Source organism: Mytilus galloprovincialis, chromosome 4, assembly GCF_965363235.1.
Source record: "Mytilus galloprovincialis chromosome 4, xbMytGall1.hap1.1, whole genome shotgun sequence".
NCBI classification, from domain to species: Eukaryota; Metazoa; Mollusca; class Bivalvia; order Mytilida; family Mytilidae; genus Mytilus; species Mytilus galloprovincialis.
This window is the reverse complement of record NC_134841.1, coordinates 55229816-55243888: the sequence shown is the minus strand read 5'-3', so window position 1 is coordinate 55243888 and position 14073 is coordinate 55229816. Positions and strand designations below refer to the sequence as shown.

The following is a 14073-nucleotide window of genomic DNA, read 5'->3' as shown; positions in this document are numbered from 1 at the left end:
TTGACTGCAAATCGGAGAAGGTGACAAAATGGCCGACCGCAGAGAATTGATACTCTAAATTTAAAATCGATGGTGATCTCTTATCTAGCAGAATAAAACTTTAATATCTATGAATTTGAGCATTTTTATACAGAATAAACATAATATCAATTTTTGATTTTTTTGCGAAGTTTCCCTTTAACTATAGAGTAAACGCTCATTTTTTCTATAAATTGTCCAATTTTGACAATCCGGAAACAGAAGTTATGGTAAACAAATATGGACGACTCGGTCGGCTGCCAAGATACACGAAGGCGTTTTACCCAAAATAGTACGCCGATTTAAATCTCTTCGTCTTATCCATGTTATCGTGATGCGGAAATAATGTGTGCAGTTTGGATACAACTGGTTGTCAAATATGTTGTACCGGCATAGGAAGATTAGTTGATAGAAGGAATGTAAAAACATCACGCACTTGTCCTTTTCATCTAGCGATCTGCTCTGGGAGACGATTTGAATGGATCGTTCATTTTTATGTTTTAAAGTTCTGTATTCATATGTTAAGTGTATATCTGGATGGAATTGAACCGACTTTCTTATGGTTCCTAACATGGAGAACCTAGTAAACCAAAGGCCAAGCTGATGCCAAGCTTCAGTGTAAAACTTTGAGCAGGTGCCAGGTAATTTGCATAATTTACAAATCCAAACATTTTAAAACTTGAGTTGGACAACATTGTCATGTTAATTATGCCCCACGACACCAGCTTGTCTGGCAAAACAGCCGTTAGATGTCATAGTAATCTAAACTAGATACATGTATGAAAAAAATGATCATTTAAAAAATAATCCAGGTCGGTCAGTTTATATGTTTGTAATAATTTAGGAACAAACACCCGTCAAGGCAAAAAACAAATACAAACATATTGATAACAATTAGAACTAAATAGGAAAGCATGCATGCTATCAGATAATTGAGGGATTCAAGCCAAGGCTACCCTTCAACATGATCAAAAGTTGAATTGCCATGGTACACATACAATGTACATGTATGATCATCATGTAGCATGAACCATCAATGGCTGTTAAACTTGTCACATTGACACAGACACTGCCACAACACTAATTAATTGATACATGTATATACTTAGTAGCATGACTATATTAATATATTTGATAATATCCATCTAAAAATCATCTAATAATTTAATCAGTATTTGATTAAAAGTCAAATGTTCATGTACATGTACACGATGTAGGATACAAAGAAACATAAATGAAGAGCAAACAAACAATTGACCGTTCATACATACTCTTCAAAAATATAAAATAAATCTTTTGATTTACCCACTCCTGTAAATACTCCTGATTACCCAGTACAGGGTGTTCCTTAGATAGGAAGCTCATACACAAGAAAGAAAGAAAGAAAGACATGTATATATCTGGGAGTTTTTTCTGTTTCATTTCAATGAATGTAAGAAGAAGTTGATACTTTACATGTACAAAACAATGTACATGTACTTTCAATTTTAATCTGATAATCCATACTATACTTAATTTTTTTTATACAATAACTAGTCGAAAATTTAAATACAGACAAATATTCAACGACTGAGCGAATAAGACACAAGTTCACCAAGGTGCATTGTCCCTGAGTAAATTTTCAGCGTTGTAAGGTCACAAGTTGTAAAGCTTTTCAATATTTGAATTCTTTGATTATTTATTCTTTTTATTACATCATGTACATGTACATTGGCAAATAGCGTTTTTACAACAAATATTATTTTATTATAAAATGTATGTGTTTTTTAATATATGTCCAGTTTTCACTTTATTATATTTGGTAAGAAAATTTGTATTACAAACTAACAAACATCATTTGTACATATATACATTCCTTATCTATGTGCTATCTAAATAAAGAACATTTTTGTAACAGAAATTTATATTTCATTTTTTAGAGAAACCATTCTTGTTAAAGATGTGACATTAATCCCTCCAAACCTACAAAACACAATTGATTAGGTAAGTTGCAGATTATCTGAGATATTTTTGATTATCATCCCAAGAAATGTAGCATACATGTATTACTCTTCTTTCATTTATATAATCATGAAGATACATGTACCTTGTAATTTGTACAGTTGTATATATGTATTTCTGCCATCTGTCACTGTTAATTTAAATGTAGATTAGGGGTCAGTAAATAATCAAAACATGATACATGTATAAAGACTAATTGTGTGTATTTTCATTAACTAATACACAGGGTTTTTTTGTGTTCAGATTGATAGCAATTTTGTTGTCAATTGTTGTAGTGTCATTGATTTATTTAAGTGAATGAAATAAATGGTTGTACCTAAAAAAAAATGAAACATGTCTGAACTTAACTTATATATAGATACAATTAACATTGTATAACCAAGTTTTATTTACATTTGTATATCTGTATGTACATGATCAATGTATCAATGATGATGACAAGGAAACGTTTTAAATTTCAGAGATGCTAATTAACCTTGTTAATGACTGTAGAGAACTTATGCTACATTTACCTAATACACAGACAAACACAGATGCCGGGCATAGGTAATAAATAGAGCAGTTTTCTAAGATACATATTCATGTTAATTGTTATACATGTATCATGTATATTATGCCTTGTCTTTAAAAAAGATAGATATGAAACATGAACACATATGTACATGTTCCATGTTTACATGTATTAGAGAGTTATCTAACCTGTTTAAAAGCTGATAACTACTTAGTACTATCAGAAATTTAGTCTATTTGTTTCTCTATTTGTCCATGATGTATCTTATAATGGATAGAGTTTGAAAATTAAATCTATAAAGTTGGATAAAATATTCATAATGCTTGCATTGGTACAAAGCCATTTTGAAAATAAGAAGATGTGGTATGATTGCCAATATGAAAACTCTCCCCAATACAGGGCCGTAACTACATTGAGGCAAATGAGGCAAATGCCTCATGTTGGAAATTTCAAAAAAAAAAAAAAAAAAACTAAAACAAGATTGTCTTCATATCACATGTATCAACCTGAATTGTTTTCACGGAAAGTGTCTTGCAAGAAGCAAGTTTTATTCACTATTTGATGTTGCCACTGCATGTTTTTCGTGATCCATGTTTCTATTTTACTTTTAGTTTTCAGAGTTGATGGTCTGTTGTTTGTACTTCTGTTTCCTGGGTTTGTCTTTTGTTCATTTATTGTCCTTCTTTATAACTATAGTCTGCAGAGTGTTGATTTTCATTTGTCAAGTGTGGTTTTGCAATGTTGCATGTCCACCGATGTCCAGACATTGTACCAGAAAATATTTTAAGAATATACAATGCTACTGGATATAAAAAAAAATTGTCGTTTATGCATGGAGAATTGAACTTGGTGCCAGCTGAAGGACCCCTACCTGTTGTCTGCTCTATGGTCGGGTTAAATTGTTGTCGCTTTGACACATTCCCCATTTTCTTTCTCAATTTTATTGATATCAAATAATACAAAACTGGCTTTTTGTTTTGTAGATAAAACTAGATAGATGACATGGTTTAAATTAAAGTATGACCACCAATTTCCCGGTATCAAATCATCTTTAAACAAACGTCAATGTATTGCCATATGACCTTTTACATTGAAGGGTTAAACTTGCAGGAAGTCGTGTTCAGACCTTAAAACAGAAAATAAAAGAATATTGAGTAAACGTGCACAGGACCTTATCTCACACAAAGTCAATGCATAGAAAAAATACAAATGATCAAAGTTTTTTCCTGTTCTTCATCTGGATAGTTGATGGAGGGCCTTAAACAATAAAAGAATCATTAATACCATAAAACAAGGTCAAGATGGTCCTTAGTGTCGACTTAAGCAGACTGAGTACTAGTACTTAAAGTATAATACTGCACTGTCATTATATTTAAATCTAGTCATAAAAAAATCACCCAAGTCTAAATTAAGCACAATACAAGACAAGAACAGACAGACATAATGATTATGAGAATTTCGGTTTTTGCTTTATCCTACATATCGGTCTACTTTTAATGTTGTCCCCGTAAAACCTAAAAGTCTTAAATTACAATGAATCTAGAATGAAATTCAAAACAGTGTGGCTGTGGCCATTGATTGACACATTAAAATCATCCATTGACTGGGACTATTTAGGTGAACGTTTGTATGTAACGACCAATGCTCACTATGTACTTTTTAAAGACACTTAAACTATGGGGTCACCAAAGGTTCTCAACACCTAAATAAAGTAATTCGAAAAATTAATCAGAAATAACACGATATTTTGATTTATATCAATTATATAAATCAAAACACAAAGGTTATTCCTGATTAATTTTTCGAATTATTTTATAATTAAAGGCGTTAAGAAACCTTTGGTGACCCCACAGTTTAAATGTCTATCGTAGGTACGTCGTGAACAGTGGTCGTTACAGACAAACGTTCACGTAAATTGTCCCAGTCAATGGATGATTTTAATGTGTCAATCAATGGCCACAGCTACACTGTTTTGAATTTCATTCTATGTTTTTGCTTTGAGACAAGTATATTGTCGAAAGAAACAGCTAAAAATTAATTGCGTTTCAATGTAGGAAAGAGTCCGGGAAACGCTCAGAATGCAGATTTTGCGTTATTTTTCTCAGAGCTTCTGGGGGCCTTAAGCTGTCCCAAGACCCCTTGCCAAAATTTTTTCGCCTCGCTATGCTCGGCGAATATATTTTGCCTCATTCATAAAAGAGGCTAGTTACGGCCCTGCAATACATGTACTTCACATGACATATAAAGGAACCACATTAAGTCACCATACAACCTTACACAATAAGACAAACCCATACTACATAATCAGCTATAAATTTAAACAATTCAAAGGAGAAGACTAAATACAACTACTGAATTATTGGTTATACAGCATTAAAATACAACTACTGAATTACTGGTTCCTGACTTGGGACAGGCACATACAGAATGTGGCAGGGATAAACTAGATTGAACTTTATTAAAAAATTACCCATTATCAAACTAAAAATGCTTATTACTAAGTGAACTCAGATTACTCTGCTGTTTACATATTTGTTAAACTATAATTTGCTTCTTGTAGAAATTAGCCTGTGAGCTCAAGATGCAGATATATCCACCAGATACCAAATGCCACACCAAAGCAGACATTTTCAAATGTTGAGGAACCAATGAATACATCTACATCCTTCATTGTAATGGACTTAACTGATTGAGTATGTTAGCTAACATTTAATCAATTATGTTTGAACAGTGCTACACAACAGCTTGGGTGGATTTTGCTTTTTCAACCAGCCCACTCCAGCTATAATCTCTTTTTTTTGTTAAAATATTGATATCTATAAATGCTTATCTGCTTTTTTTCAATTGATTGTACTTGCAAGTCTTTTGATTAAACAAAAGAAATTGCATGCCAACTCCTATGGGTGGACAAAGCAAAATCCACCTGAGCTGTAGTGTATATTTGAAAGTCAATGACTTCTATTAAAAAAAAGAAAAAAGAAATCTAGAACTTTACAATCTTTTTTTTTTAATACCCCTATTTATGTACAAAAGAAGATGTCATAATGATTGCCAAAGATACAACTCTCCACAAGAAACCAAGTGACACAGAAATTAACAGCTACAGGTCATTGTAAGGCCTTTAACAATGAGCAAAGCCCATACCACATATTCAGCTATAAAAGGCACTGAAATGACAAATGAAAGATTATGCATGGTGGGGGTGAAATAAAAAGTGTCTTCTGACCCCCTCTCCCCCTACATTTATTTCTGGAACATCCCTCTGTGTTGTAACACATAAACACATTTGGTAGTCAGATTGTTTTCAACCATATATTATAGTGATATTTTTCTTCTTCAGAATGCTAAATTTAAAAGTTTTAATTAATTTGTGATGAATTTTCTTTTTTACTTCCAGTTAGGCAAGATGTTATCTCTCTTATCAAAGAGATAGAATATGAAACTGGCAGCCAGTATTGATATAATGTGGTACTAAAATTTCCAATACCATCAGGGGCTGAAGACATAACAGGAATGTGTGGGATTTGACCAACCTTAGACTAAAGAGAAAAGTTGTTGCTGCATTACAGATATTTTGAACTCAGCAATTTTTATTAATGTTTTTAATGTTTATTCTGTCTCTTATGAATAATATGATATCTATACTTGCAATGAGCATGAATTGAAAGTTCCTCATGTCAGTAAAACTATTTTCCCTTGACATTGACCACATTTCATGGATCGGTGAAAAAAGTTATGTACCCATGGTCAAGTCCATGTATCAGATTCAAAAAGCAATAGGTCTGCTTAATTTGGTATACTGTATGATTGATCCTGATCTCATTGTCATGGTTTATTGATCAATGTTAATATTCAAAAGATTTAATATTGATTGTACATTGTGTATATAGATATGGTAATATTTATTTGTATCCTTTGAACCATCATGACCATGTTATACTTTCATGATAATGTACAAATAAATATTTAAATGTGATAGAGTTTATTATTATCATTGAAGAAGATTATTTCTATTATTTATTATGTGCATGAGGTAGGATAAACACTTTCTGAAATATTTCATGGAAGATAATTAACCTAACTGAGTTCAATGTTGAACAGGAATGATGGGGTATTTTTTAATGAGCTCTAGTTAATGCCGGTGTGAAATATAAGAAAATGCATCCTCAGTCTGAGCCCTAATGCTGTCATGTGATGTCTGGTGTTGCACATTGGACAAAATCGAAAACATGTAGCAAAACCATAAATATTGTCCAACATGTTTAACCCCGCCACATTATGTATGTATGTGTCTGTCCCAAGTCAGGAGCCTGTTATTCAGTGATTGTGGTTTGTTTGTGTGTAAAATATTTGTTTTTTGATCATTTTTTTTTAAATAAGGCCGTGAGTTTTCTCGTTTGAATTGTTTTACATTGTCATTTTGGGCTTTTTATAGCCGACTATGCGGTATAGGCTTTGCTCATTGTTGAAGGCCGTACAGTTACCTATAACTGTTAATTTCTGTGTCATTTTGGTCTCTTGTAGAGAGTTGTCTCATTGGCAAGCATACCACATCTTCTTTTTATTATATACTTTTGAAATATGAGCATAAAGGAGAGAATTTTTATATTTCAGGTCCTAAAATTACCTTGACCTTTGACCTTTTGACCTCAAGGTTGAAGCTAATCCTTTATCTAATGCATATCATAAAGTTATCATAATTAACAAATGTAATGAAAGATTATAGTACATAAAGGTAAGTTTACTATAGAAAATTGAGCAAAAAGGAGGTCATTGTCTAATTTTAGCTCCTAAAATTACTTGACCTTTTGACCTGTTGACCCCTAAAGGTTGAAACCAAACCATGATCTTTTGAATATCATCAAATGGTTTTTATTTACAAAGGTTGTAAAGATTATGGGACCAATAGGTAGATACACTTTTGAAAATTTAGCAAAAAAGGAGATTTTTGTTGATTTTAGCTCCAAAAATGACCTTGACCTTTGACCTTTTGAACTTTATATGTCATAAATTTCATAGTTTATTCTTATTATAAGATTATATGAAGTATGGTTAGTTTTGCTAAAGATTTACATAAATTATACCAAAAAACATCAACAGGGATATCAAGTCTCCATTTACGAACTGTGACATTGACATTTTAAATCAAAATTTCTCAAAATTGGTACGGTAAAAGTTTCTAAAATTTTTTTTTAGGATGGAACAATATGTAAAGTTAATTTAAATGTCATTTTTAATGCTCTGCTAAAATATTCAATTTTGAACTAGTGAAGATATAAAATTGACAAATTTTATACTTTTCTCCTTTTTCTATTATTAGTAACAATAACACAGTTCTAAAAATAGAAAAGCAAAAAAACAATTTATTTTTTATGTTTAATTTTACAAGGTTACATGTAAGGTTCCTTTTAAAAGATAGATTAGTAAATTATACTATATAGATTTCTTAAAATTACATACTATTTGAACCCCTTATTTTGTATTTGAGGACAAAAAAGGGGGGGCACTGTAACCCAGCTCTGCTGTTAACCTCAAATATTTTGCGGATTTTTATTTCATAGTAAGAACTCTTAGACCCCCCTACTTACAATCCTTGATAAAAATGTAAATTATTTTGCTTGTTGTATATTGGCTAATTATGGGCCGGATACCTTAATTTGATATAAGATGAAGTATTTTTAAGGAAAAGTAAATATAGCGGCAGTTATCCCCCACCACACTGAGTGACTTAAATGTCCCGAAAACTGATTACTGATTAAGCGTCTGCATGTCTGCATTTATCAGTGTATATATATGAACATGTAATAATAAATATAATATACGTTCGAACATATAGTTTACGGAGTAATATGAGTGCATTGCCTGGCATCCATTCGTCTTCAGAGGTAGAAAAAGGAGAGACATTAAGATGCAGAATATTGCTGACGAGAGCCCCAAAACTTGTCAACAGACCCTTCCACAATTACTCGGCCTGTGGCGGCAGTTTGTTACAATATATAGAGATCACTATAATAAATGTTCTTGTGTATAGAAATATTTTCCTCTGAGTTCAGTATTTTTGTGATTTTACTTTTTACTAATAAATTCAACATTTCCGGTATGAATAGTTTTAATCCACTCGTACTTTCATGTTTTAAGGTGGATAAGGATGTTTTGTTAAAAAAAAATCTTCCAATAGATTTCTACAATATTTATCATTTTGTAAGATTGGGGTGTGCTCAGCAAAATATGAAAGTATTATGAAGCACGTCTGTAGGGGCCAATTATGCAAATTAGGTGACCCTGTACAAAAAACCACTCAATAGATACTTTTTAAAATACAAGCATTTTGAAGGTCTTTACCTAAGTATTGCTTCAGCATAATATGAACATACATTTCTTACCCCCTTTATTGTCTAAACCTTATACTGATAATTGAGGTAAAGTGGCAAAATTTGGAAAATTGACTTAAAACGTCATAAATCAGTAATTAAAATTGATGAAAAAAGTATGGTGAAAGGGAGTTTTTTCTGTCAGTCATTCAAAATAAACAAAACCTTATCATGGACCTGCCAAAAAAAGAAGAAGATGCCCTTTAGGTATCAGTCTGTCTGCAAGTCCATCTGAAACAAATCATGTTCTGGTTGTAACATTTCTGTCTTTTAATGTAGGCTATAGATATTTGGTATAGGTAGATCAACTCAAAAGGTTATATTACTACCATGAGTAGATACTTTTGACCTTGAACTTTGACCTCAAGGTCAATTTAATGATTTTTTTTTTAATAAAAAGTTTGTGCTAGAACTGTAACTTTTGTTTTTTTGATGTAGGCTTTACCACCGCTTTTGATATTTGGTATGAAGGTAAATCAATTCATGACTATGTGTCATGCACCACAGTGACCATAGTATTGTTGACCTTGAACAATGACTTCAAGGTCAAAATGATTTGATTTTAGCCCGAACACCAATGAAGCAACACCAATGAATAATAATTTTCACTAAATACAGTATTTGGACAACTGGAACAGACAAACAGACAGGGTCATTTCCATATAAACATATTTTTGTTTGCAGGACTTATGGTGACAAAACGTTGCACACTTGATAATGCTATGACTACCCCACAATTGTAAAATTCAAAGTATTGCCAAATAGGAAGAAGGTATTGGACAGACCTAAAAAGTAACTTCACGTTTCAACTTATCACTGTCAGAGTGTTGGCCAATTATGAATAATGAAGTCATTAGTTCTGCCCAGTATATTTTGTAAGAAAACATATTCGACCTTAAATGTTACAAGTATCAGCAATTAGGAAGTAGTTTTCAGACAGACCGAAAAGTGACAACATTACAACAGACAACTTGTCACTAATAAGGTGCTGGCAAAATTGGTATATTTGTTCTTAGTGGTCCTCACTTCTATAGATTGAATGTTTAAAACAATTAATTTCTACATAGGCGACAATGGTAGCCTTTTCAAGATACAGACTTTTTAAAGTTGTTTTTATTAACAAAAACCTTGCTAGCATTAAAGAAAAGTCATTATGTCAGTATCTTTTGGCACAAAAAATATAAGTTTGTGTTGCTTTTCGTAACGTTATTTGTACTTATCTCCCATGCCTATCAACTTTGCACTTAAAACCCCTTGTCTCATCCTAGCATTGAAAAGCCATCTCAGTTCCATTAGGGCTAAGGAATATAATTTATTTGGCTTTATGTACAATGCAGAGTGCACAAAGACTAATAATAAAAAATAACATGCACTCATATGGACCAATCAGGATTAGCCATAATCTTAATTCTGAATACCATGTTATGTTCATAAAAAGGCTGTGCCAATACAATCTAATGGTTAATGATAACCTATAGATGTAATATCACCATTAATTTTCCCCTACAGTCTTTGTTAAATTTGCACTTTTCAAAGAATTGTACAGAATTTAATTTTGTTTCAAATAAAATATACTTTCCCTGACACATTCTGTATGTATGTGCCTGTTCTAATTCAGGAGCCTGTAATTCAGAGGTTGTAATTTGTTTATGTGTTACACATGAATATGTATATATTTGTTTTTCGTTCATTTTTTGTACATAAATTAGGCCGTCAGTTTTCCTGTTTGAATTGTTTTACATTGTCATATCAGGGCCTTTTATAGCTGACTTTGCGGTATGGAATATGCTCATTGCCGAAGGCCGTGAGGTGACCTATGCCCATTAGTTGTTAATTTCTGTGTCATTTTGGTCTCTTTTAGAGAGTTGTCTCATTGGCAATCATACCACATCTTCTTTTTTTATATTCAGTATGAGTAAGGTTGTATCCTGTCCAGTACTATAGAAAAAATGTCACTGTACATTGCATATAAGTAACTAACCATCACTGGACGTTAACCAATTAAATTTTCCCCCTTTTTTAACCTGTGTACAAGCTTTAGTAACCATATAACCTGAAGTTTCAGAAATATTCTAAAGAAACTCCAATTAAAAAAATAAAGATGCTTTGAAATACTCAAGATATATGTTTATGACCCATAATTGTTTTTCTGTAATAAAATGTAGGATCAATAACCTACAACTGTCAAATTCAAGAGTATATTTTTATTCACCTATTTTCATATGCAACCAGATGTGACATACTATGATTTGGTGGTATTACATCTATAACAAGTTATTCATCAGTACATGTAAAATATTTAGTAAAAGATGTGACTGTTTTGGCATTAAATCCATGTTCAGACAAAATAGATTTGAGGCCATTTTCACTGTCTCTGTTAAATACTAACTGTAGATGTTTCAGATAAAGTCTACTCTGTGCTAATCGCCTAGCTGTTAGTTTGGGTATGTGTGAGGCCCTTATCAATGGAATGAATGAATCTGTAACCAAAGCTGCATTGAATGGAAAAACATCCTTTTCTGAATATTCAAAGTGCTCAAGAAGTTGGAACAGACTTGTTACATCAGCACATGCATTAAGGGCATCATATTCTATGCCAAGTAATTTTGAGACCAAATTTTGTTGTTTATGGTTTCCTATGTCTTTCACCTTGAATTTCCTTCTTGCAAATTTTATGGTATCAATGCACCCACAGATATGCAGCATGAATTCTGAAAGCAGACTATGTTGACGAAATTTGTTCATCAATATGGGAATGTCAAACGCAGCAATCTTATGACCGAATAGAATGGGTTTCTTCTTTTTGCTGATAAAATCAATAAACTCCAGTAAAACAATTCGAATATCTTTGCTTTCAACTGGTTTACCATGATGGTACATCTGGCCACAAGAAAAATCAAAAGTCAATCCTGTTAATTCTGACACTTTGAGAGATATAACCTCCCTAGGTGATATATACATACTCGTTAAATACAGTGGTTCCGTCAAATGCAGCCAGCTGAATTATATCAGACTTGATAATCCTGATTAAAAATTAAGAAAAAATTACATTAAAGGGAAAATTCGCAAAAAAAATAAAATTTGATATTATGTTTAACCTAAATAAATAAGCTTATTCCCAAAATATTAAAGGTTTATTCGTCTAGATAAGTGAGTTATTAGAATTTTAAAATCGACTCTCAATTCTCGGGAAGACGCCATCTTGAACACTAATGACCACGGATATCTAATTACCACAAAGTCCTAGTATCCAGCATGACATGTCCGTTAATCAGTGTTCAAATGACTTGTCAAGCTGATGGATGTTCTACCCGACCAAGTAATGGAAGAAGTTTACATAGTTTCCAAAATAATCAACTCAAGTAATGGTTCACTAAGATTGATAAGAATATTTCAAAAAAATAATTTTAATTTTTTTAGAGGGTTAAATATTCAGCGTACAATGGTGAAGTCAGGTTGAAAAGCTGTAAATGACAAAAGATCGTACATTCCCCATTTCCATTCTCAATTTTATTGGTTTTAGCTCGTCACTAAATTTACATTTTTGGCACCGAGATGCAGTTTCAAGTATTATATAGGATTTATGCTATAATAATGTAAAAGTAGTCACAATAAAGTGAAGAAAAAAAGTCCGGAGATACTTATTGTGGAGGAATTATAAACTGAGATTTATCTTTGTTGTAAAAGTTTTTTTAAATGCTTTTTTTCTTACGTATATTATTTGATTATTTTGGCTTTTGATCTAACTTGACCAACGTTAAAAAACTTGTCTTCTTGTAATCAGCATGGCTTAATACCGGTTATTACCGGGGTATTGTAAAAATGACATATTCGGGTATTCTAACGGTCGACTTCCTGGCAGGCTTGTTTAATTTAATACACAATGAACAAGGTCAATGAATCACGTGCGTGATTGCGAGTGAACCAGATGTACTCTCTCAGGTAAAACTTATAAAATATACCATACCAATATAAAACTGTCCGTGGTATACAGCCTGCGTACAAAATGTAACAAAATTTAAGAGTGGTTATAAGAATAGGTATAGACCAAATCTCCATGTTATCTAAATTAAATTTTACTTTTATTTATATTTCAGCACCGATTCTTCCGTTTTATATATAATTGTTGGTCCCGTTATTTTTAATCAGTTCTTCCCGTTTATACCCTCGCATATGTGACTTCATTTTCACTCTAGAAAACAGTGCTATATTTCAAAATGAATGCCGTTTTTTATAATTGTTCATTCATTTTACATGTGAAACAAGAATATCAATTAGGAAACTTCGCACTATACAAATGCAGAATATAATGTACTGGTTTGCTTTCGTCTAACGAGATAGGAGAAATGAAAAAAAAAACTGTCATGTAAAAACAAGCACGCTCAAATCAAAATATAAACAAGAGGCTGTCACAACGACAGCAAACCGGATTTATTTACATTTATTTGTGTCCTGGCAATATCACAAGAACCATTACTGATGAATGGTGAAAGTGAAAATCATCAATATCAAATTTGACCTCCATTTTGTCATCAGTATCAACATTTTGAAATAATAATATTTGAAAAGTTTAGATTGAATGGTTCATGAGTAAATGCAACAACGTAAATGGAAACGCCATTTTACGATCTTTCAAGAACCATAACTCCTGATCAGTAAAAGTCAAAATCGTCATTATTGAACTTGACCTCCATTTTGTCATCAGTAACAGCATATTAAAATTTCGGAAAGCTTTGGTAGAACAGTTCATGCATAAATGCACGGACACGACTGGAAACTCCATTTTTCAATCTTTCAAGAACCATAACTCCTGAACGGTAAAAGTCAAAATCGTCATTATTGAACTTGACCTCCATTCTGTCATCAGTAACAACATATTAAAATTTGGGAAGCTTTGGTAGAACAGTTCATGAGTAAATGCACGGACATGACTGAAAACTCCATTTTTCAATCTTTCAAGAACCATAACTCCTGAACAGTAAAAGTCAAAATCGCCATTAATGAACTTGACCTCCGTATAGTTGTCAGTAATAACATATTAAAATTTTAAAAGCTTTGGTTGAACGGTTCATGAGTTAATGCACGGACAACATTTGAATGCCTTTCAAGAACCATAACTCCTGAACGGTAAAAGTCAAAATCACCATTATTGAACTTGACCTTCGTATAGTT

The 14073-nt window shown here is 32.1% G+C and overlaps 1 long non-coding RNA gene across 1 annotated transcript; it reads left to right on the top strand.

Annotated features, from left to right (window-relative positions):
- Positions 1 to 354: 354 nt before the first annotated feature.
- LOC143072471 (uncharacterized) lies at positions 355 to 5213 on the top strand. The gene is made up of 4 exons (XR_012977198.1): positions 355 to 659; positions 1938 to 2001; positions 2481 to 2565; positions 5091 to 5213. It is a non-coding gene; the product is annotated as an uncharacterized LOC143072471 (long non-coding RNA).
- Positions 5214 to 14073: the final 8860 nt, after the last annotated feature.